Below are 26,977 nucleotides of genomic sequence, written 5' to 3' on the forward strand. Positions count from 1 at the left end.
ACGCCCTGCAGCAGTCGTGTCTATTTGTGGGAAGGGATGTGTCTGTCTCTTGCATTTAGGTCACTACATGAGATGAGGCTGGAGCGAGCAGCTTGAATTAGTGTAAAACAGAATATTATGTGGTGCTTCACCTGATCAAGCCCTAAAATGTCCTACATCTCTAAACCCGCAGCGAGCAACTGTGGAAACCCAGGATTGAAAGGCGAGCATCTTTTCTAACAGTGGAAGTGTGGGTGTGAGGCGGATATCAAGAAAATACAAAAAAGATAACGTCCAAATCTGGTGAACATTATTTTATGTCATCCTAATTTTATTTAAAATATATGTATTTAACTTTAATATAGTGCCTGCCCCCACAGTGTTTTGGGGGCAAAATATTGACCTACAAACTTATTGCATCCACAATATTGACTTTACCAACATGTCACAAACTACCTCAAGGTAAGTGGCTATGTTATGAAGTATAGTCAAAAAGAACTTACTTTGCGGATGTGGCACAAACCATGGCTAAGCCAATAGGGATGGTTTGTATATTGAGTCCTGTTTAATACATTAAAAACACAAAAGAATAATGGCCAAAGTTCTGAAATGTATCAAACACTCACCCCCAGTCACAGATCTGGGTTAAATCCACCATCCTTTTGCTCACCATGCCACCCGAGTTTGGACCCAGCCATATGCAAATCAATCTTGACCCTGCTCCCCATAGGAACAGTCCAGCCTCAACTGCCAGGCTAAGTTCTCCCTGGACCGGAGACAAACATCCTGAGACTGGTTTTGGGGTATCACCCCTCATCAACCAAGCTAGCTCGAATCCTGTGGCACAGTGAGCAAGGAACCCATGTCTGGGAATACCCTGGCTACTTAGGGCGACTTTAGCAACACAAACTAAAATGATGGAAGAAGCGTTGAAACTTTTCAAACACTCACCCCCAGTCACAGATCTGGGTTTATTCCATCATTATTTTGCCTGCCATGTCACCCCAGTTTGGACCCAGCCATATGCATATCAGTCTTGACCCTGCTTCCCATGGCAACAATCCAGCCCGGACTATCAGGCCAGGGCCTCCCTTGACCGGAAACAAGGATCCTGGGAGCAGTTGCGGGGTATCACCCCGTCATCGGCTAGCTTGAATCCAGTGGCAAGGTGAGCAAGGGACCCATGTCTGCACATACCCTGTCCTCTTAGGGCGACTTTAGCAACACAGTGGAGAAGTGTGTCACAATGGTTAGAGCGGCAGCCTCTGATGCAGATATCTGGCCTGGGACCAGGGTTCAATTCCTGCCTTGGTGGGTCTTGGGCTCAGTTCCCTTGGACCAGATAATTCTTCCCTTGGTGCCTAATCTAAATAATGGGTCCCCTTCTGGGCAATAGCTTGCTTAATCTCCACAACGGCCCTGACAGTGCTTGGATGCCTGGCTTCACCCTGGGGGTTGCCCAGGAGTGGGTGCCTCACAGGGAAGAGCCAGGAGGGGTTCCACAGTCATATGCGTATAGTGCCTTGAGACCCTAACGGGTGAGTAGTGCGCTATACAAGTGCAAAGTTTACATTTATGCTTGGCAGTTCCGGCTGAACTGTTCCCATGGGGAGCAGGGTCAAGTCTGATTTGCATATGGCCAGGTCCAAACTGGGGTCACGTGGCGAGCAAAATAATGATGGATTAAACCCAGATGTGTGACTGGGGGCGAATGTTTGAAAAATGTAAACGCTAAGTCCATCGTTTTATTTCTGTTGTTGCTATGTTCGCCCTAAGTGGCTAGGGTATGCACAGACGTGGGTCCCTTGCTCACTGCGCAACTGGATTCAAACTAGCCTGGCTGATACCCCAAAATCTGTTTCAGGATGATTGTGTCTGTTCTAGGGAATTCTTGGCTTGGCAGCTTAGGCTGCATATGACTTTTTTTTAATGGCAGCAAGATATGCCCATGCCCAATTTTAACGCTCCATATGAAGCTGATAAGATGGTGTGCTCCTAAGCAGGTGTGTAGGTACCATTGGTGCAACAGATGCAGGGGCATCGGGGCCCAAAGCCTTGAAGAGCCCACTTACCTCTGATTATTGCTGTAGTGCACTACCCTAACAAAAGTGAAAGGGCCATTCGCCCATAGCATCATGATCCCATTTGCCCGCCCCTACCAACACCACTTCCTATTCGACATTGCTCGAGCAGCCTTCCGGGAAGCACAAGGCGTCGGGGAGGGCAAGGCGCGCACTTCCGGCCTCCTCAGAGAGGTTTTCCCGCCCACCGGCGCGGCGGCAGAGCTGGCCTGATGCTCAGAAGGCTGGCAGCGCCCCAGCAGCTGTCTGTCTGTCAGCATCTCGGCCTGCAGCTCGAAGAACCGAGAGCGCGTTCTGGCTACTCTAGGAAAAGGAAGGAAAAGATAAACGATAATGTGTCCGGATTTGTGGCATTCGGCCGCAGAGATGAACGCGAGACCTTGGGGAAGCCAAGTTCACTAAGCATTTCCAACACGCTCGAGGGCTGTGGAGAATTAATCACAAATCATTTCGAGGGAAAGGACATGGACGAAGATGTTTTCTTAGTACTACATTTTTAAAACGAAATCTATTCGATCTATTTCATTGTATACCGTGTTGTATCCAGGCTTTAGATTTGGGTGCTACCCTTAATGTAACGCAAGATACAGTAACTTCCTGCAGTTATTTCGCTACATTGAATTCCTTTTTTCCTGTAAAGAGAGTGTAAGGAGAGGACACTTTTCATTAGTGATACATTAAAGGTTGAGATATGGAAATAGAAGAATGGAAGGCGAGGGCCCTGGGCAATTTACCCACTTTGCCCATGTGGTAAAACATCTCTCTGTATTAGTGGGCTGCTAAACTTTGTTCAAAGGCCAGATAGTGGTGTCTTGGATGTTAAGTGTACTTGAGTTGTACCCTTGAGTACGACTTCTTAAGTGATGGTAACCAGCAAAGGCTTAATCGAGTAAAATGAATCATTTCAGTTAAGTTACACTTTACGATTGGAGATATCATGCAATGGCCATTGTTTGTGCCTGGTTTGATATGGTATTATGATTCGCACAAAGCCCCTCTTTATTTCCTCTTTACATACATATTACCAGGGAGTTGGTCCTGGGCAATGCAAAGTGTTTTTGGCACGGCAGACGCATCAACTTCTGCCACAAAGTAGCTTTTGAGTGAGAAAGTTGATTATTACTGGTATTTTGAGAGAGATGAGGGGGAATCTAACATACTAGACTGGGACGTCCTACCAAACTCAGGGGCATATTTATACTCCATTTGTGCAGAGTTTGCATCTTTAAAAAAAAAAGTAAATTCAGCACAAAACGAACTCCATATTTATATTTTGATGTTAGACACGTCAAAATATTGGAGTATGCACCATTTTTTAGATGCGTGAACCTACCTTGCGTCAATGAGATGCAAGGTGGGCGTTCCCATCTAAAAAATGGTGCTAACCCCATAGCCCCATATTTATCCATGTGCTAAAATGACGCACGGGTGGGAAGAGGGGGTAAATAATGGTGCAAAGCTTGCTTTGCACCATTATTTAACACCTGGGTCAGAAGAGGTGTTAGGGGACCTGGGGACTCATTTTCATGGTTAAACACTATGGAATGGGTCCACAGGTGCCCTCCTCAAGCCCCAGGAACACCCCCACCCACACCAGAGGGACACCAGAGGATGAAGGACCCCCACCCCAGGTAAGAAGGGTAAGTATAGGTAAGAATATTTTTTTTAATTAAAGTGCCATTAGGGCCCAACTTGGGGCCCCCTGAATGGCACAGGGTGCAATGGCCATGCCCAGGGGACACTGGTCTCCTGTGCTGGTCATTGGGGTGGTGGGCATGACTCTTGTCTTTTCTAAGACAGGAGTCATGTGGTATGGATGGTTTTGTGTAAAAAAATGACACTAGGCTGGTTAGAGGCATTTTTTTGCCTCTAACCAGCCTGACGTCATTTTTTGGTGCAAACCCTCCTTCTCCCGTACCACCACTCCCACTCGGCTAATGCCATTTTTTTTTTACACTAGCCCACCCTTTGCACCCATTTCATAAATATGGCACCTGGCTGGCGCTCAGGAATGGCGCAAGCCAGTGCCAAACTTTTTGATGCAAAAATGCGTTAGTGCAGTTTTGCATCAAAAAGTATAATATGCCCCTCAGATTTTTGCAAGTCTGGCCACAGTAGATAAGACAAACATACATACAAGCTCTGGCTTGCACATAGCGAAGGCAACAAAACACACAAGCTTGGGCTTACAACCCGCAACCACTTTGCTTCGGTTTGGACAACACTGTGTTGCATCACACCCAACAATAGAAACATGTGAAGGTGTGTATCTATCCTAGACTGCTACTACTCATCACTCATTCTCATTCTCACAATACAAGATTACACATGCACATCAACAGGTTCAGAGCAGTCCGAGTAGGACTTTAGCACAACCTGAAAGCTTTCCAAGTAAGCCATATACTATAAGCCGTATACTATAAGCCGTATACTATATAGCTCTCACCAGGAATCAAGTCAACCCTGCAAGTAAAGCTGAGGCTTGCGCCTAATTTGGCTAAGGACTATGCAGTGCCACCACTGCAACAACAACATGGTATACAAATCCCAATACAATGCAAGTGATATGTCTTACACAAATTCAGCCTTTTCCCCAACAGCTTTTGGGAGTAATGTGGCTTTGAAGAGACATTTAGGAATTTTGAACCTGATTGCACACTGCATATTTTCTTAGCCATTAGTCAGTTCTTTATTTTAAAAAATGTTCATTGAACACATTTCCCATTGGTTATGTGCTACACTTGCGTGCAACTTGGGAACAAGCTAGAGTTATCTGCTGAGCTGTCTGATGAGAACACCTGCTTTGACTTCTAGTGAAAGGTGTCGGCTCCTGAAGATACCTGATGAGTAAGCAGATAAGAAGGGAACTCAGGAACAGCTGATGATACATGACGGGATATTTTCAGTTGTAGTATTGCGTCCTCGCTTTATTTGACGCTGCTCTTACTAACAAGCATTGGCAAAGCCAATAGGTCTCGCATTAGGGATATATTGGCTTTCTCAATGGTTTTAGATATTCTACACAGCATCTCTGATGCTGTGCAGCATGGCTAAAGAATTTTTTAAAAGTCTTTGACGTGGCCAGCCACATAATTTTGTAGACGCAGGCACAAGACATTTATGTGCCTACAAAAATATGTGGCTGCTTTTTTTTTTCTTTGTAATTACCAATCCGAGTTGGATCAGTAACTAAAAAGGAAAAATATGAGTGACAGCTTTTTATTTAAATCAGGTGAGGGAAACCACATTCAGGGAGGGGGGGCAGAAGCAACACAGGGCAAAGGTTGGGGGAAGCAACAAGGGGGCGAAGGTGAGGGGCCTAAGCAACACAGGGCATGGTAAGGGTTGGAAACAACATGAGGGTGTGGGTGAAAAGAAAGCAGATGACAGAGAGAGAGCAAAATGGAGTCTTGGAGGAAACAAATAGACAAAAAATAACAATATGGAGTGTGCAGGAGAGAAGCACATGAGCAAGAAAGCACAGAGAGGGTAAAGTACACAACAGTGAGTGCAACATAGAGTAGTGAAGAGAGATGCACACAGGCAACAGAGACCAAACCAGAGTGCAGGGCAAGACAGGTACTTGAGGGAGACAGCTTGAAAACACACTCAGTCCAAAAGAGTGTTTAAACCAGAACAAAAAAGGTTATTGAAAAGAAAGCAATGGAAGCATAGACATCAGCCGACCACAAGTGATGGTAAAGAGGATATGCCATGGGAAGGGCAAACACAAGACTGACAAGCTGAGACACACATAAAAAAACACAGGCAAATAAAAGTGACAGGAAAACCAACCAATGGTAAGCAAAGGATGGGTTCCAAGCATGGACGTGATTTAGGGGTTGCCATGGGTCGCAGCTGCGATCCTCGGCTTGGCCTTTACTACCTCTGGCTCTGCCTTTGCCACCCTGGCTCAGAGGTAGCACATTAAGTGCCAAGAACACAGTGTCAGCCCTCCCTTATGGACGTCAGTTAGGGCTCCACTCTCTTTGTTTTCTTTCAATTTTCTTTCACACTCATAATGAATAACAATATATTATTCACTAGTAGTGTAATAATAATGGAATACAATTACCTGGAATATGTCTTCCATGGCAGCTGAGGTAAGTAAAAATGCTTTTAAATGTATTTTGTGTGAGTGCATGTCGGTGGGAGTGTGTTTATGTGAGTGTATGTAAGTGTGAATTTGTGTATGAGTAAGAATGTGTGTGAGTGAAAGTGGAGGTCAAATGGTGTATAGTGTTACTTCCGCTACCCCAGGCATTTTAGTAAATTGACGTCCACGGTTCTGAGCTCATGTATGTTCTCAGTAAGCCCATAGCATGTATCACAACAAACTGCGCATACGCTGTCTGGTAGGCTAGACCTAAAAAGGTGATACAATCAGTGTTTTATTTACAGCAAGTCTGTGCCTTGCTGCACTGAGCCCAATATCAGTTACGCTCATTGAAAACCTATAAAGACAATGACAGCCCTCTTGGCTTTGTAAATGTTGATATTAAGAGTTACCTCACTTACTCCCAAAATCACTAGGAGAACAACATTTTGTATGCTGCAGGTCAAGATGCAGCACAACTGAATTAAATCTGCTATCCTTGTAGCTGTGTAGAAAGCTTTGCACTGTCTTAATGCATCTGCTCCAAATTTTGGTAATGTAGTCTAGAGTGCTCATATCTTCTTTACCCAAAACCAAGGCATTTGGGCACCAAAACATCGAAATACTCACCATTGATGTACTGTGACATTATTGCCCCCACTCAGGGTGTCAATTGCCCATCTGACAATGATGGGCCTTCGCCAGTGATGAGGAAGCTTAATGAGGTTGATTAGTAATTTACAGTTGTTAACGCCAATAGGCATGTGTCAGTATTTAATTTGTACAGGATGCAGGGGACCTAAGGTTTCTTAGGATCCTGCTGCCAGCACTCTTGATTGCAAGATTTGCTGAATAGCAAGGCTGCCTTGTACTGATACCAACTCATCCCTCTTCCTTGCACGACCCTGTACTTCCTGCCTCTTTATCTCACTCTTTTTCATCCCCACTCTCTCCCCATATTTTGTTTTCATATCTTTCTCTTTCTCCTTGTTTTTCCCCTTTCTGCCCTTCTCTCTTGTGCCAGGAGTCAAGTAGTAATGTTAAAAAAAGCCCTGGTCACCAAAGATGGGTGTCGACGCTTGCTACCTGCAACTACAACATTAACTAAGCATCGTATGGAATGGGGTGACAAAAGGGCTACTGGTATTTCAATAACTTTAATTTTACCAAGTATGCCTTTGTTTTAGAATGTGTGTGGCCAACATGGTTACTACAGCAAGGGGCACAAATTCCCCCACAAGCCCAGCCCCAAAATCAAACACACGCACCCAGGTCCCTGACCCACACTTTCACTCCATATAGGATATAGGCAACGAGCAGAACCTAAGACCTGCATTCTAAGCTATTATGGTATCTTCTGTTATATACATAGCTTAGACAGTGGAGAACTGTCCAATGAAGCTCCTATATGCAAAAGTTATATTATTTTATTAACTTTAGAAGATTGTATGGCTGGGTAGGTGGTGTGGCCTGCGAGTTACATGCAAAGCTCTGCAGCTGGCACAGTAACCCATTTGGCTACATTACTGTCTAGTGGTTGGCTGTGAAACAGGGCTCGAAGAAGCAATTATGCACTTCCTACCAGGTCCTTTAATCAGTGTAATCATGGCCATTATATAGCTCCAATACTAATGCACATTTCAGAACTATACTTTGAAAAAATAGGACGACCCCATAAAACGGGGACACTGCTGAGCCACTGGGTGCCCCCATCCTCGGCGAGCATGGCTACATCGCCCAAGTTTCTATGGGAACATTTTGTGTGGCCTGCTGCGGGCGCCAGCATGCAAAACAGCTTGCAGACGCAGACTTGGACCTTGTTTCGTGGGATGCCGTGTTTGCGTATCCTCTGCTTCCTGTGCACCCACACACAACCACCCATTGCGAGACATGCAGACACCAACACAAACAAACAACAGCCGGCCCTGTCGAAACCTCCACTAAGCCGGCTTGCAAATAGGAAGCCTCTAGTTCTGCCATGCGCCCCATTCCACTGTGTAGGGAAAAGCAACATTTCTCATCTCTGTTTTTAACTTTCACCTTCCCAAGTAGTTCTGGGTTCAATGGAAGTCAAACATATCAAGTTATGTTATCCTAATTTTGATAAATTACGGGATCTTCTTCCTCTGGAGTTATCGCGTGTGCTCCTAAGTGATTGAAGATAGTGAGTGCAGCTCCATTTTCCCTGCCCCCCTTAGCACCCCGCTACTGCCACCACTTGGGCACCGAATATAAAATACGGCGCTCCAAGGCACAGGGTAGGGGGCAATAGTGTAATTTCTCATGATGCTATTGATGTACTCTGCAGCAGTAGAGCGCAAATATTGGTGCTATTCCTGCAGAGTACATAGGGCCCCATTCTAAAGAATGGAAGCCCCTGCTTAACGCCTTCTCTTGAACAGGCGTTAAAAGTTCTGTAAAAAATGGCACAAGGAAATCTCATAGATTTCCTTATGCCATTTTTCTGGCTCCCCTAAAGGGGGAACGCCCCCTTTGCATACATTATGCCTGGTGAAGGCATAATGTAGCGCAAAGAGTCACAGAGTGGCGCAATGCATGCATTGCGCCACCCTGTAAATATGGCGCAGGTATTTCAGCCTCGTTGGGCCACATTAACGTAAAAAATAATGGTGTTAATGTGGCACAAGGTGGCGCTAGGGCATTATAAATATGCCCCTTAGTGTACAGCCCTAGAAAAGTGGTGTGGCTTGTTTGAAAAGTGTGATATTATCCCTCTTGGACTCACCAACTGAGTTGGCTGGTGCTCGTTCCGACAGGTTCTCACAGTGGTCAAGCACACCTCTGTTGCGGTCGTGTGCCATGTTCAGCCTACTCCCTTAAGTGATAGGCTAGTAAGTAACCAAAGAGAGAGCTGAATGAGGACTTGGAGAAGGTGGGTAAGGAAGGAAAAAGGCTAGTGTTGGGCAGTGCTTTAAATGAGCAGGGACCGTCCTTTACCGAGTACCTGCACTTTAATGTGAAAGGGAGAGTATTGGCACTACTCAGCACTGTTGTAATATATTTAATGGGAGAATATCAGCACTTTTCAGGCGCAAAAGGATACTCTAAAGAAGGAGTACCCACACTTACATATGTCCAGTTAAAGCACTGATGTTAGGACTGTGTAAGGACAGTTTTGACTGCTGATGCCCTGCATCTGGATGTCACACGCAAGAAGATCAGGGGCATTTCATTGGCGGGTTGGAGCCCTTGGAGACAATTTTGAAAGATTGGGCCCTGTTGGTGCCTCTGACAATTCCCTGGCTCCTAGAGATTAATTGCAGCAGGCAGAGGAGGCTTCAAAAGAGAGAGGAAGGGAGGAGGAAGGTAGAGAGAAAGTGATCAGAGTGGGAGGAGAGAGAGAGACTGGGTGGATGGAGAGGGATAGAAAGGGCAAGGAAACTAAGGGATAGGGCTGGTTTGAGAATTGTTGCCGGGGCTGCTTTTGGTTCCCCAGAATGGCTCTGCTTTTCACTCCTTGTTTTCTCCTTCACTGACCCTAACGTGTTACCTGTGTGACAGATTGTAGTTCAGGGGTTATGGGAAGATACTGCCTGGTTTAGTAAACAGCATCACCTAGTCATAAGGACAAGAGACACTGTGCTCGATTTTGAGTGACTTGCAAAATTCTGATACCTGGGCCAATATCTGTTGGCTCCTGCGTAGGAATTATAAATTCCGACAGTAGGATTTTACACACTAACAGAGTTTAGCAGGTCAATCCTACTGAAATGTCCAGATGGATAAAGGCACAGTAAATACAAGAACAAGCAGATTTTCGTGATTTAAGCACCAAAATCTGCATGTTATTTAGCAGTTTACCTGAGAAGCTCGTAATTGGTGCAATGTGTCACAATGAAACATAATGAACCAGAGAGTATTGCTATTTATTTGGTGCCATCCAAAACACACCAATGACGAAGGGCTCAGAATCCAAGCCAGTATGCGCTCCATATTTATGAGAAAGAACGGTGATCTGCCTAGGGATACAAACTATAGTGAAGTCTGCAAGTCGGGGCTCCTGGTTACATAATGGAAAAGTTCACCACCTCCACGTAGACACTGTGCTTACAAATGGTGACCAGCGAGGGTCTTAAATTACCCTGTACCAATCTTTCTCTGCCTGACATGATCTTCAAAAGTATTTACACTATCTTCCATCCAGTTGTGGAACCTAGAGTACTTCTTTTAAAAACAGACAAAAAACACAAAGGAGATACTCGGCAACTGCTGCAACTCAATTTCTGCTCTCCTTACCCACAAATAGATGACAATTCAAACTGTGGGCTTCAGGGAGGGTATGGACACCATGTATATCCATGGACACACTGGAATGAAATCATGTCACTGGTAATTTGCACTATTCCACTAACTGTTGAACCGGCTTTTCCTATAATGTGCTGCTCCACCACAATCTGAGATGATTCTTGGCTCCCTTGCAATTGTACTTGTACTTTGCTTTATACGTCAGCAGATTATGGGAGGAGGGTATTGGGGGAGGGACTGTAAACTCCTTTCGGGTGGCATCAGGTGTTGTCAGATTAAGGCAATCCATTCACTCACACAGAAAAGCACAGAGATGTTTAACTCTTCTGTGGGACGTGTCCAATGGAGTAAGTGAAGTCTCAGAATTGTGTGCGTTGCGAATTGACCTCCATCTGGAAGGCATAATACACTGCCCCACTGGCCTATAGTGCTTGTGCTGCTTATACAAGAGCTTCCAGAATGTCACTTCACAGGATGTTTCCATTAAGCCAAGGCGCTTCAATGAGTGCCGCTCTGGACGAAAGTATTTGTTCCACGTAACAACTGAGCTTGGGCCTTAGGGTGGACAGGGCTGAGAGGCAGGAGTGTGTGCTACTGAGGCAGGTGGCATTATAAATGGGATTCAATGTCAGAACTAACTAGACCAGTCCCCAACAGATGTCTAAGCAAAGCATTATGGGAAAGTACCACATGTGCTGAAGAAGATGGGAGCCCATGTTATTCGGAGCATGTGGCCACCAGGTGCAGAAACACTGAAGGATGTCTCACAAAGTAATTTCTAAATAGGGGTTAATTGATACACAGTGGACGTACCCAGGCCGATCCCTGGCCCTCCTCAAACCAACCTAGTCAATGGTGTGGGTTGCACAAACGTATTTATTACAAAACACAACAAGAATTATTGTACATAACATGTGATAAAAACATCAAGAACAATCCATCAATCACAGGCAGTCTTGTAAATGTGACAGTGTGTGCACTCCTAATCTAATTTCACAGCACACTATATTATTTACATTATATATGGGCAAAAAGATAAGACTCTTGTTAATACACAGCAGCACCCAGGTCCAGGCGAAACCACTTGTATCTTGAGGGACAAACCCAAGGGCACTGCCCAGCTGGACACGTTTCCTGGATTATCCACCCCTTTTCCAACAGGTTAAGAGGTCCACACCCTAGCAGTAAGATCAGGAGTTAAAGCCCCATGCCCTACAGAGCTACCCAGTGTCTCGAACCTTCAACCTCACCCATATGATAAATTCTCAGACAATGAAAATATCCCATGACAAATTCAGTGCTATACCATATTGATTTTCACATCAAAATGTTTATGTACTGATGGGTCATGTGTTGTGTGCATTCTCTCCGTACTCCAGACCTTGCTAACCCTCCACAGGGAGGGGTGGGGCAATTCTTCTGCATCAATGAATCGCAAGATTAGGAGAGGGTCCTACAGTCAACCACAGCCTATTTCTCTGCTGCACATGGCCTGCTTTACAGTATTCATGTGGAAGGAAGCCACCCTGTTATAGGGTGACAAGGCATCCTGGATTTGCCAGGACAGTCCTGGTTTTTCACCAGCCATCCTGGCGGATTACGAGAAATTTAACTCATATCCCGGTTTTTAGAAAGGTTCATCTAAAAATGGTGGCAGGTGCATTTTTTTATATTTTCAAAATAGGGATAGTTAGCAACTATTATAAGGAAGTAAATTAATTATAAGGCATGGTAATGGCTTTAAAAATTGCATGTATTTATCTTCTTAGTGCCTCTTCTGTGATTCTATGCTGAAGAGCACTGTCTTTCTGTGCTCTCCGTTGAAGCAAAATTGTAGTCCTCTTTCTATGTTTGTGAAATGTCTTTGGCTTTAAAATTAAGCCCACCCTACCCTATTACCAGTAGGGATGTACCAGGGTGTTCCTAAATTCAGGATTCAGCTGCTGTTTTCGGCAACTGGATATGGGTTGTTATAATAAAATAAAGACACTGATGGTCCTGTCCTCACAGACCGTCTGGAGATGGTTCAAAGGCCTAACTCGAGTCGGATCCTCGTTGTTTTGGTCTGGCCGGGCCGTCTGAAGTGCGCTCTGGTGTCTGTGCAGCTGATGAGCACACGCTGATGTAAATTGCAGAGTCGAGAGGTTGTGCCATTCACAGCCTGTCATTATGTCTACGGTAATATGCCGTTACATTCCGACTGCAGACTTTGGAGACATTTTTTTGGCAGCCGTCCTTTGGCAGGCTGCGCGCGCTCGAGAGACGGAGATTCCCGCTCTGAGGAGAGCGAGGTGAATGACTTTTCAGGAACATGCATGGAGGGAGCATTTGTGTGCAGGGGGGAGCGTGACTAGGTGGAGGGTAGATATGTAGGGAGACCCTCACTTTAGCAGCTTAAGCGTGGGCCTGGTAAGCTTCGAAACTAGTTCCACATAAACATTAACTAGATGTTACAGGCCTATTATATCTGAATATTTGCTGACAAACTGCCAATACATAATAATGCTAGGAAATACCACGAGGGAGGGTTGAGGTCTTTCAGCTGGGTTACAGTGGGAAAGAAACACGTAAAGGAAAAAATAAATAGGGGACAACGCAGAGAGATGAACACAGGAAAACAATGAGCATGAGGGAGAAATATATGAAAACAATAGGGATTAGAGAAAAATGTAAGTAGACAGAAAGGGAAAAAAGAAGACAGAAAGGGTGACAGGAAAGAAGGAAATATGAAAGGAAAGATGGAAGAGAGGAGAGCGGAAGGAGGAAAGAGTGAGAGGACGGATGGAAGTGTGGAAGGATTGACTGGTGAACGTGCGAATGGAAGGAAGAATGGACACGCGGAGAACAGTCAAGGGATGGACGGTTAAAAGACAGATGGGAACATGAACATATTGATGGGTGAAAATGTGGATTAATGGATGGATGGATGAATAGTGAATGGATGGGTGGGGCAACGGGTAGGTAGATGGAAAGGTAAAAGGGTGGACAGATGACTGGATGGAAGGGGAATGGATGAATAGATGTTTGAACTCTTCTAAGGAGGGTGACATTTGCTCTCTGTGCACGCTTGGCCCTATTAGACGTATGTTTCAAGTGGGGGTATTTTAATTTTCTGACTACTGCCTTGGTGGAGGGACAGGCAGTGTGCACAATGAGCATCCTTCGACAAAGATGGAGTTCCACACATGTTAATGGGGCAGAAACACAATTTAGTATCACCACCAACCGAATAGTGCAAAAAGAACAGTTGCAGTGACGGACTGGTGCAAAGATGCAGTTTTTGGCTGTCTGTCAGTGGAAATTGAGTTTTTGCATCAGGTGGAAATGCTGGAGAGAAACCATTGCGTACCAGTGTACTGGTACGTAATGCCCTTCATGTGCCTTCTCCATCTTGCAATACAGTTACATGTATCTGTCCAGTTGATAAAATATTCTAGTGCTATATGGCTATAGCCCACAATGCTCCTACAATCTGTATGCTTCGTGCAAAATAAAAATCTCCTCTTAGTCAAACAAATTGAGAACATCGGTGCTCAATGGAAAACAGAATAGCAGCAATAATCTGAACCACTTATTAAAATGTCCCGAGAATGTTACCCTGCTTTTTGATTGTTTCATCAAACATTCATAATTTATACCTCAATAAAAAAATAACATGTATGCCTAGCTAGTTCGGAAATATTATTGTCATAGATACAATACTTACAAACGCCCAATACATTTTATAAAAAAGAAAAGAAAAAATGAAAAAGGACCATGCCTCTCCTACACTATAATGTCCATTTTTTCTTCTGTCTACCACAAACTCTACTAATCATGGACATAAAGCAGTCACTGTAAATATCAGGGGCTGTAATGCAGAAGGCGCTCAGGGATGCAACAAGGGTTTTTTCCCACTTTTTCCACCTTCGAGGCACTTTGCTATTATCTAATGGGTCACAAGTGCTTGTGCGCTCCTTACTAAGGTATCCTCAGACCAACGCACATTTTGCACCAGCGTGATCTCAATGGGGATTGTCCTCATTTGTATGGTGGCATAGCCCTATGCAAATGAGAAAACACTTCGGCTTTGCTCCTGCGCTGGATTGCAGACGTGGCTTTAGAGGGAAATGAGCTGTCTGCTAGGCACTCTGTGTGCCACATGAAGGTGGTGCACAGTCGGTGCATCCCCTGGGAAGACACCTCTAGGGAGGGGCCATGAAGGCAGAGGGACCTCGCAGGGATCTTCCTCCGAGCAGGTACGAGATCCCCTAATCAAACAGGCTGGTCTTCCTCTTATGTAAGACAGACATCTGGTTTCAAGCTGCAGCCGTGCCTTGCACTAAAGTTTCCTCCTCTATGCAGGTGTAAACTGTCACACACAGTTCATACCTATCAGGAGAACATCCCATCATTTTGTGTAATTGGGTGCACTGTCTTGGTCTGCACGACTTGAGGGTGCGCAGCAGACAATTTGTCTGATGTATAAAATTCTGACTTACTTTGTTTACGCATTGAGACAAGACCTTATATCACATCGTGTTTCTCCTCTTCGAAAAAAAATATCAAGTGTGCAGTATGCTGTGCGCTCTCTCAGGGAGAAAACTCCTTTTTCTTGTAGGTAGACTACTAAGGGGCATATTTATACTTGTTTTGCGCTGAGTTTGCGTCATTTTTTTAAATGCAAATTCAGTGCAAAACTAACTCCATATTTATACTTTGGTGCTAGACCCATCTTGCGCCAAATTTATGGACATGGAAACCTACCTTGTGTTAATGAGATGCAAGGTAGGCGTTCCCGTTCAAAAAATGATTCTATGGCCTTAGCACAATATTTATCCCCCTATGGTAAAATCAGGAACAGGGGGAAGAGTGGTCAAATAATGGTGGAAAGCTTGCTTTGCCCTATTATCTAACGCCTGGGTCAGGGCAGGCGTTAGGGAACCGGTGGGCCTATTTCCATGGTGGAACACCATGGAATGAGCCCACATGTCCCCTCCCCAGGCCCCAGGGACACCCCCATCCACGCCAGAGGGACAGCGAAGGATGGGGGACCCCATCCCAGGTAAATATAGGTAAGTATTTTTTTTTAAAGTTCCATTGGGGGCCCTTAAATGGGTCCCCCTACATGGCACTGGGTGCAATGGGCATGCCCAGGGGACCCTGGTCCCCTGTGCTGGACATTAGGGTAGTGGGAATGACTCCTGTCTTTTCCAAGACAGGAGTCATGTGGTATGGATGGTTTTGTGTCAGAAAATGACTCTAGGCAGGTTAGAGTCATTTTTTTACTCTAACCTGCCTAATGTCATTTTTTGGTGCAAAACCCCCTTCTACCATACCGCCAGCCCCACCCGACCAATGTTATTTATTTTGCCGCTAGCCTACCCTTTGCACCGGCTTCACCATCCCATAAATATGGTGCCCGGCTGGTGCACAGAAATGGTGCAATCCAGTGCTAAATTTTTTGGTGCAAAACCGAGTTGGTGCAGTTTTGCACCAAAAGGAATAAATCAGGGCCTAAGTTCACTATGTGAAACATTTACTTCTATCATTTCACAAAAACAAAGAGGTAATGTCTGGGAAATCACACACACAAGCACAGACTCTGTGACTTTGATGACATCACAGGGTAAGATATCACAATACCTTTGACCCCAAATAAATTACAGGAAGAACGATCACAAAGCTATAGTATTAGGGGCAATTCCATTAAACGGAGAAAATATCTTGACTCCAAAACCTCACCAAAGTGTATAGGAAGCAAGTATATGTACAGCAAGGGGAAGTTATGGAGATAGAGTTATGACCCCTGATGACCTTTAATTTTGGCCCTGCAAAATTAGTTGTCTCTCAGAATGTCTACCCAAGAGGTCGCTTGTGCTTTTGTGACCTGTGACAACTTCAAAATGATACCTGTCAAAGCATTAGGTGGAACCTGCTACAGCACATGAGCTGCATGCGCTCTCGCTTCTGAGAGATATTGTTTACACTGAAGGGCTTGAAGCCCACAAATTGCTTACCATTTGTTGACTTCATTGTCAATCTTCTTTGCTGCCTCCTTATTGGCCAGATCATATGTGCATATGTGTATTTGTCTTGCCTTGCACACGATATGGCACCATGGAGATAGGATTATCTGTTTTCCTAGCTACCTCAACATTATGACCATTATGTGCTTTAGCCTCTATTTAATATCTCCCTCCTACATTTGAAGACATCATTCTATTTGTAACACTCAAGACTGGAAAGTTCAGTAGCCCAATGCTTAGCTAGTGCACTAATTGTTGGCTGTGGACAATAGAACTTATTTTTCATCATCAGGCTTTGACCCAGAGCAGGAGAGAAAAATGGAGAAAGAAGTAGGAAGAGAGAGCCAGTGAGAGCAACAGCAACAAAGCAGGGATGAATACGACCATTCAAGAGTAAGATTAAGAGACTGGAAATGTGTATGGTGGAAGAAAGATGTATGTGGTGGATTGAAGACTAGGTAGCCTTGGTGTACGCAGCAACCCTAGCATTCTGCAATACCAGCAGCAGGCTCCTGAGAAAAACATCAGGCCCCTCCCCCCTTTTTGTGCTTTTTCCCCACAAATTAGGCACAGAAGTAGCCTGACTGTTACTTCTCACCTCTTATGACCTTTTCTGATATTGGTGCCGCACTGCAATGAGGTAAACTTAGTAGAAGGATATGTGTGTGTGTGTTTTTTAACAAAGTCTCTAGGCTAGAGAGCACGGATAAAAATAATGTCATGCACTTTTTCTGGTGCTAATAAAGTCAGGATGCTTTCAGAATTCTCAAGCCAATTCCTGTTGCTCTTGGCAGGACTAAAGCAGAAATAAATTGTTTCATATTATGTCAGCGAGAGGTGTTTCCTGTAACTGAGACGGGAGCTCTGCCTTCAGGTTTTTGTTGGGTGGCTTCAGAGGCTGGAGGTGATGGGGAAGGGGTGAGTGCAGTTGGGGCAGGTCACCTGCTTATGTCACAGATCTCCTAATTCAAAGCACATTACCCGCCGCGGTTTGGCACTGCCAGGTCTGATAACGATATTTATGCAGCACCTGGATAAACATAAGTAGCCAGGGGCTGCAAAACGAACAGGAAGTGAGAAGGGGTGGCCATCCTGCACGAGCTGAAGGTGTGCGTGTGGGGGGGGGGGGGGAGGGGGCGGCTTTACTTTATCGCCCATCCGAATAGTGGCGAACGTGTTTGAGGTGGGTCAATTTTTCACAGAACAGTTCAAAGTAAAGGCTCCAAATGAAAAGGAAAGCAGTTTTAGTGCCGCAATATTCGGCTAAAACTGAAAGCCCCCAGTTGCCTGTTTCCTGGCCCCATAGCTCTCTTCGATACAGAAGTATGTGTCTATAAGCCTGTATTTCCTGCTCATTTCATTCATTATTTACATGGCATTTGTCCTAGTTTCAAGAAAGCACCCTGCATTTCTTGCCTGTCAGTTCTTCCTTTTTTTCGTGCGGCTAATAGCGTTGGTGATTTCCAGAACGGTTTGTTTGAGTTTTCCTTGATCACGGGATGTCTCCCTCTCCCAAGCCTTACCATATATAGAAAGATAAAACAGTCTGGTCCATCCCGCCTTGCGATGGCTGGGCTGGAATCTTGGAACAGAACCCGCTTTTTTTTGATCTCTCGCGCTCATCAGAGCCGCATCCGAAGCAGCAAGGGCGAGGGACCGTCTCCTGACTGGACTCGCGCCCCTGCTCCGGCCTCGCGCTCTGAGCTCCTGCCCCCGCTGATGACTTTGGCCAGAAGTCAATAGCATCTCTCCTCCCACACAAAGATTACACAGCCTTTCTTCAGCCCTCTTCTCTACAAGTTCCCACCCTTATTCTCTTTCTCTGCTCTTATGTGGGAAGAGTTCACACTTACTGTTGGGAAACAAGCCGGCCACCCCCGGGACCTCAAAACTGGACCGATTCATTCATAAATGTTATTTCAAAATTCGTAAATCAACTCGTCGGAGATTACTCAAACGATGAAAGTAGATTCTGGACTTCTTTCTGTTTCACAGATATCTCCAGGAGTGGGCATACTATAAAAACAGAATTATGCATTACACTGCATTTGCTAAAAATATGGCGGCCCAGCCTTGTGGGCTTCTATACCTGCAGGCCCAGGTCTTCAGGATTCTGCCACAGACCGGAGTATGGGTGTTATTTAGAATTTAGTAGAAGGGATACTCCATCAAAACGTGACTGACATCTCTCCTGCCGGATTACTAGTACCAAAGGTTATTATCAGGGCCACTGGAATTATGCGACAGTGGAGGGCCAAATTAGGCCACATGGTTAATTCAATTATGCAGCAAAGTAAGGCAAATTATGTGGCCCAGTGCTGCACATTTTGCAACAGTATTACTTCATTAGTTTGACATTTTTACACTTGTTAACATTGGGCATTGATTACACCTCATTAGAACCACTTTCACCCAAATACAGAAATAAGCAACAGAAAAGTGACCAGTCTAGCTTTGCAAGGGCCTTTCACTGAACATCAATGCATGATGCTGCATTTTTAGTAACTTTTGAACCGCTTGAGCTACAGTTTTTTAAATTAAAATCTGCAGATTATACAGCAGCAGATGGATTATGTGGCAAAAGTGGCACATCTATAATTATGTGAAAAATGCTGCAGCTGCACAATCACATAATTCCAGTGGCCCTCGTTATAATGCACATATAATATAGCAGATGGGACATCTGCCACATTTGCATCAAAGTATAAATAAGGCCCCACTTTTTCTATTTAAGTTGCGTCATCAGTAGCAGCAGAGGCCTGTAACGGCTGAGGGACCACCCCCCCCCCACCTTTTACTGATGTGAAGAGTGTCTGTCAGACTGAACAAAAGTCAGCCTGACAGATCCTCTTCTGGTTCAGGTCAGACAGCCAGGACCGGACATGTGCTAAATGAGCTGAACTTTGCTGGGCGGAAGAAGTCACAGGTCCTGTGGGCGTGACCTCTTCAGCCTGGCAAAGGTGCCTCAAGGTACTCCCCTACATGAACGTCAATTTGTCAAAATGCCAGGGGTAGCGTAAGTGACATCATATGCCATTTGACCTTTACTTTTTACTCACACACATGCTTACACACACACACTTTTACACTTACACAAACTCTCACATAAAGAGACTCTCACCCGCAAGTACACACACACCATATATTTAAAAGTATGTTTACTTACCTCAAATGCCATACATCAAAGAGTAATGGCACACATGACTTATTGACATGTTAATAAGTTGATAACACATTTCTTAAAGGAGTGACTTCCTTATATCTGTCAAATTTAATACAATATAGAAATAATAGTAGAACTGTGTACGTTCCTTAAACTTACACCCATCTTATATCCAGTTTCTTAATTAATATTCCACTCGATTTCCCCAATGCACAAAATTATACATAATTATAGTTAACACAATTGTCCCATTTATATAACCCTCAGAACCAAATCGCTTGTACGTAGTCACAAGAATATATATACATTTATAGTAAATCCAATTATCCCATACATATGAACCTCAAAACCAAACTGCTTGTACGTTGTCAACACGTGTTTCATCCGGGGGAATACCCCTAGGATTTCCTCAGGACCTTCCTGTCATTGAAGTTCATCAACAATCCCTAAAACAATATTATCAAAAATTACATACAATTACGAAAGAATATTAAATATGAATCTCCTGTATTGCATCCATTACCACTTCGATGAAATTTTGTGACTATCGAATGACCAGGTGAGAACCATGCATTTTCCCAAAAACAAAAACAAAATATTACCCCTACACGTGACCTTACGTAACACATGTGTATACCGGGACCATTATACTTATTTCTATTATCACTAAAGTTACAGCCAAAACGTGCGACCATATTGTGAGTCAAAGCTGAAATATATTAAAAATTGTGTATCTTATTCCTAATTATCAAAGGGAGACCCCCTTGTGCTACCTTACAATCCCTTTATTATTGGTTATTTTCATAATTTTTCACTTACTCATATTAATCAGTCAATGTTCGTATTTCTCGTAATACTGAAAATGAGATCTAATTTGAGAAAAACAAGTAAATATATGACTCCCTATTTATTTATTCTAAATTGTTCGCAGAATATCCATTGCATTCTCAGTTTTCAATTTTAAATATTCATGAGGCTTACCGTTCAAAGTACCCCAAACTTAATTCTCAATCGTCTTTCCACGTTTTCTCTTGTGAGTCAAATCTATTGTAAAATGAATCTATTGTAAAATAAACAGCCCCCAATTAATAACTGGCCCCAAGATGGTCCGTAATACATGGCTATATTCGAGCGTCTCCTTACCTTTAGCACAATTTCCAACCGTTCCTCAAATGCCAGTGAGGGTCATATTCCAGCTAATTGTACTCCATTCTTTATTACACTAGTAGTGAATAATTTATTATTTACTATTAAGTGTAACCAAACACTAACAGAAAACAAGGAAAATGGAGCTCAAAATGAAGTGCCAACTGACGTCTACAAGGACGAGCTGCTCCTGAGATCGTGGTACTGATTTTGCCACCTCTGAGGCCAGTGGTCTCAAAGACAGTGCCAGGGGTCGCAATGGAAAAGCAGGGGTCGCAGTTGTGATCCCTGGAGACTCTTAAATGACATCTGTACCCTGAAGTGCCCAGGGCCAAGTGCCAATCAGTGACACCTCCTCACATAGTGGGGAGGGGTCAGCAGTCTCAATGACCCCATCCGATTCTGTGACGAGACTGGGACTGCTGCCTTCCCTCATTGGCTGTTGTTAGGCCAGGTAATGAGGGAAGGCAGCAGTCCCAACCCTCATGGGACCTCCGAGGCTTGGGACTGCTGCCTTACCTCATTGGCTGTGAGGGAAGGCAGCAGTCCCAACCCTCCTGGGACCGCCGAGGCTCCCCTGTTGGAGTTGCTGCTCTTGAGGTAAGTTTATTTATTTTTTATGTTTGGTGCGTGCGTGCATGTATGAATGTATGTGTATTTGTCAGTACGCGTTGTGAATGAGTGTTTGAGTACATGTGTGAATGAATGGGGGTGAATGAGGTGTATGTGTGCATGTGTAACCTACCCCATCCCCTTCCTTGAAAAATTACTGGCAGCCACTGATCAGTAGAGTGTGTGTGATTTATATTTTGTGCATGTATTTGGTTATAGGTATTGCAGGGGGTGCTAGCCAACAGACTGTCATGGGTACAATGGTCTTCTTAGGTGCCGTCGCCAGTGCTTCTAAATACTGGGTACGCCATATGCCAAGTTTTGTCTTAATTCTACCTCATGCTTCTTTCTTTCACTACTCTACAGTCGCAGTTCGCTACGCGGTAAAGGGGCGGGGCAGCACGCGGCGGGGGGACATTTAATTTTACAAAAAAATACATAAATACAAACCACTACTCTTTCCTGGTCACTGCAGGCAGCACAGGCTCCTAGCCTGCTCTGCGGCCAATCCTAACTCTGCATGAAGGCAGCGTTAGGATTGGCCAGAGCGCCCAGCCAGGGCGCTCCCATACAGATTGGGAGCCTGTGCCTGCTCTCTCCAGCCCAGCAACACAGTGCCAGGTTGGAGAGAGCAGAGTGCGCATGTCTCTTTGGCCAGCACAAGAGAGACAGCCTAACACACATGCGCACTGCGGGGAGTGCACAGTGTACTCCCCCTCGTCCCCGTCATCCCCCTGGCCCCGCCCCTTTAACAGCAAAACGATAATAAACACAGTTTATTATTGTTTCGTTGTTAAAGGATTGCAGCGGCCATAGCGGAGGAGACACCATTGCCACTCTATACTTCCTGTTTCTGTATCTCATTCTTCAGGTTATTTGTTATCCCCTGTTTCCTCCATTGCTACAATTTTAATATCTTTCTTTTAATTTGCCTTTCTTGCTTTTCTTCCTTTTTTGTCTGGATCACAGGTTGATGGTGAAACAAGCCCTGGTGCCCAGTTATCAGTGCTGGTGCCCACCATCTGCCACCACCTGCACAAATTAAGAACTGCTGCTGTTGCCAGATCAACCTTTTTCATGTTCAGAATGTGAGAACATTACCTTCGTGGAACTCATACTGTACGTATTATGACAACAAAAACGCCCACACACGTTGTTGATCTGCCCCCATATGTGCCACATATCTATGAAGCCTAAGGGTGCCAAGGGAAGTCTGAAACAGCATCTTCAAGTAAAACCAACCTAAGGCATATGAGAAATTGATTTGAGTCATGTTTCAGGGTCCAGCAGACTTTTGGGGTGAAGATATTTTCTTGTGGGGGTACATCGTTAGTCTCTGAAGGAGAATGGGATTCTGGTTCAGCTTTTTCTTTTAACCACATCCTGTCATCCTGGGGAAAACTCCATGTGCATCAGTGTTCTTATCTAGAAAAATTTAGAACAATTACAACAGACTAAGCCCATCTATGAAGTGCAATGCAAACTATGGAAACTAATCGATAGGGTGAGGAGATTCCTATTTAAATCTCTAGAACCAAGACCACCAATCACTTGGGCAAGTAGAATCATTTTTGTGGCCTTTTGTAGAATAGTATTTTGCATCCTCTCCACCCCACCACTCTTTTAATCCACTCCCTGCTTTCTTTGCCTAGTAAAAAAAGAATTTGGTTTTGATGATATTGCCCTCTAGCGGTGGTGTCCTAGGGCATTGCATATATTACCTAATTGGTAAAGCTTGACTTGACAACCACACATTTCCACTTGGTGTGACTCCTTTTGGTTTCTTTTTAAATTAGGTCAATACCTTCTTCAGAAAGAGCCTCTAAGTCCCAGTAAACCTTGCTAAATCTGCAGGCCAAGGGCAGGGAAGGTTATTACTCTCCGGCTACGTGCCCAGGAAGTCCCGCCCTGGCATTTTATTCACAGCATTTGTAGAGTCCCTTTTCAGAACTGGCCTTGCACCAGCTTTACCTTTGACAGCTCGGCTGATACACATCTGCTCCCTGTTCTGCGACTCAGCAATGGCATCACCCTGTCTCATCCCCGCCGCGTCGGACCCATGGCACCCGGCCAAGCATTGTCTCTGGTAAACCAGCCGATCCCCCAAAAACAAAGGCCTGGAGCTGGGTAATCCTCAGATCAGCCAGACAGGGAAAGGAGCTCATCCCAGCGCTTTTTTTTAATTGTCTTTGGCTTTCATTTGCTGACCCTCTAACAAAACACACCCTAAAAGATCATTAAATGGTTCCTGGCTATGTCACTCATTGGAAAAAGCTTAATGCCTTTTTAATGCACTAATTCCTGCAACACGCTGTCTGGACTTTGTATTAGAATTCCTGTTGTCTTTGGTAACATAGGGTAAGCGTCATTTGTTTTAACAGAACAGTGATGGCAATAGGTCACCACTGATTTCCATGTAGCTGCAATGCAGTATAACACAGTGGTTCATACATCATGCTTGTTCTAACAGAAAAAGGCACAAAATAAGCAAGTATCATTCAGCAGCTTACCAAATGTACAAGAGATGCACCCACGATCTATAACTGTTTATTCCCAGCTTGGTACTCAAATTTGCAGGAAAGCACAGAGGCTTCTTATTGATGCCAGCGTTTATGTGATGTCACTTATTGAGATGTCATTGAGGTCAAAAGGAGTGCAATATCGCTTCTGCTACCCTATGATTTTCTTTAAAATATGCCACTGTGAAACAGGCATGGTGAAGTACACCAGATGGACCAGTAGAACCTGGCCGCATCAGTCATTCACATTACCACCCCCCACTGGCCTAACCAAAGTCAACAATATTATAAGATTGCAACCTACGAAGAGCTGCGATCTATTACCTCTGTGTAGTGTCACAAGAAAATAAAGCAGATCATTTTTACCTAAAATAGTATGCAACATCATTTTCTCCTTAGAGAAGCCCTAGGATTACCTGTGGTTGTGCAGGCATGATGTCATGGCTTTATTATTGCATCTGTACCTGTGGCTGGCTCCCTGCTAATTTACCAGATAGCCAATAACAGTTTAAAGCTATGCTGCCTCTCTCATCTTAGCTCTGAGGAAATCCAAACACACACTTAGGCCATGAAATCATTACAATGACTGACAACTAAACAACCAACCTCCTCTGGAACCTGCACCTAATACACAAAGCTTTCCAAGGTAAGGCATCCACTTGGCTTCATTAGCCAACAAGACACCTAAACAGTAGCACAGGAAGGACGTCATAGGCCCTTATGCGAGCTTGGAAAATGGCCCCTTTGCTGTTGGCATAGTGAAATATATCAATTTCGGGTCCAGTGGGCTCCTGAGGTTTCTGGGCCCCGGCAACACTCTACATGTGGCACCAATGGTAACTACACCCCTCCTCCTTAAGTCTGTGGACTGTCCACCACTAACAGTGTTTTTGACTTTGGAGTTCCATCCCATGCACCTTCCCATCCAACCCAAACATATGAAATTCAGAAAGTCCACTGGGTGACAGTCTCCTGAGCAGAAAATGTCTTCTGAATGGTGAGGTGTGTCCAGTCAGACTGCGAGATCCTCATTGAACTGTCCGAGTACTATCAAAATGTCGAATACTGCACGTGCTGTATAAATCACCTACTATGCACCTGGTTCCTAGCTATGCTGCTCAGTTACTAGCACCATGTAATGCTCTGGTCTATAATGTCATGTAAGAGACAATACAGGCCACGTGTGGCTGATAATTCATAAACAGAAATATTATACAGGCCGAATCTGTCCAATGCCTACATGTGTGACCAGTGTTTAATTTGCAACAAAATAATTGCAGGTGTCCATGTTTTTCCTGAAGCTGCCAAACGCTGAGGTTGCCAAATGCCGTGTCAGTCTCATGCCTCTTCCTTCCACCACACTACACCTCCTCTCGCTTTATCTACATCCTCGCATTCTTTCTCAGCTTTCTTTCTCAGTCACTGCTTTCTTAGGTTTCTCTTCCTCCTCCTTTTTCACTGTGCTGGCTTTCTCCTTTTTTCTGGGCTAAGTCTAGCAAGGAAGAATAAGTCTGTTTCCCAGACATGAGATCTGCTGAAATCAGGGTTCAGGTTTACCCCTGCAGCCGCTGACAGCGCCTACTACCAGGAAGGGCAGTTGCAGTAGAGCATTGGCGGTCAGGTTGCATCGGCCATTACGAAGCGGTGCTAAGCAACAATACCGTTCACTTACGACGGCACCAGTGGCGTAGCGTGGGGGGTGCAGGGGGGGCCGGCCGCACCGGGCGCAACATCTGGGGGGGGGCGCGCTCGCACTCGCAGCTCTCTGCCCCTGCCTGGCTCACTCACGCAAATTACTTGCCTTGCCCCGGGTGCTGACAACCCACGCTACGCCACTGGACGGCACTACAGTCGCATATATTGTTGTGCCACATTTCATGTCACGTCCACACAATTAAACATCTGATAAAACTGTGACCACTGAGATCAAGTACAAATCTGAACTGTCATCCAGCACACATCACTAACTAGATATGCACTCACTGATTCGATTGCCTTCAGTAGACGGTGGACTAGCTAAACTAGCTCCATGGGAAACATTTCACTTAACTTGGAAGGGTGAAAGGCTACATTAATTGACAATACCATGATTCATATGGTACCCTACAGTTTACACACACTGATGTCTGCGGCTAGGATAGCTGCTACCTCGTTACGTCACCATGTTTGCATTTCTGGGCTTTCATTTGATAACCTAAAGTATTGTGGGAATTGTTGAACCCATTAGACTACAGAAGTGATAATATCTGTAACAAAAACACAGAACAGAACAGGAAATAGTGTGTCCTGCCGACAAGGACTTAGGTGGCAACACAAGCTTCAGCAGGTGTTCGACCCGCCAAACTACCTTACTAGCAGAGCAGAGGCTATTAGCTGAAACAAAGATGGCAGCAAAACCAGTTTATTTGAGGGGGTTGGTACATTCAGGAAACATCCCCAAGAGCTCCGAAGCAAATGTTTTGCAACCTTTATGAAAGGAAAAATGACTTAGTACGTGCTGGAACACCCAGCTGGTTGACATCACACAGGTATGCACGCAGTGCTTCTCTCATCTGATTGGCTACAGTGCTTTCTCTCCAGACAGCTTTGTTCCAGGATTTTTTTTAGCAGCCATTTAGCTACGCAATCATTGTGCACACAAAAACACACCTAGATCCAGCAGGTGTACAGACATTGAACACACACACGCAAGCTCTTTGGTTCCTGAGGATGTTTATTTAAGAACATTCTTGATGTTAAATGTCGGTGCTGCGTGTTTAAAATAAACCTACCCACAGCTTGCAGTGTGACTAGATTCTAAAGTGAAATCTTCAAATAATGGCTATGGGATGTGTTTTCTCTGTTTTCTAGTAAACCAAGAGGCTTATTTTGCTCTTGGCAGGCTGCACTCCATTCCAGCAGGGCAGTGGAGGGATGTATTCTGCTGCCCCAGCAATCCACACTCGGCTATATTTAGAGTTTCCGCCTGCCTGGCAGAGATCTCTTTGCTTTGGGAGAAGCCACCACATCCTCTAAAGGTGCTAAAGTGTTGCTTGATGGTGCCATGTTTAGTACGCCCCTACAGCAAGGTTTTTACTTCTTCAAAAATAAACCCCAAAACCGGAATT

The 26,977-nt window shown here is 44.6% G+C and overlaps 1 protein-coding gene across 1 annotated transcript in view; it reads right to left on the reverse strand.

Annotated features, from left to right (window-relative positions):
- The window catches only part of NHS (NHS actin remodeling regulator), a 377,883-nt gene that overhangs the window by 171,679 nt on the left and 179,227 nt on the right, over positions 1-26,977 (reverse strand). The gene's annotated exons all lie outside the window — the stretch shown is intronic.

This window comes from Pleurodeles waltl, chromosome 8, assembly GCF_031143425.1.
Source record: "Pleurodeles waltl isolate 20211129_DDA chromosome 8, aPleWal1.hap1.20221129, whole genome shotgun sequence".
Lineage (NCBI taxonomy): Eukaryota > Metazoa > Chordata > Amphibia > Caudata > Salamandridae > Pleurodeles > Pleurodeles waltl.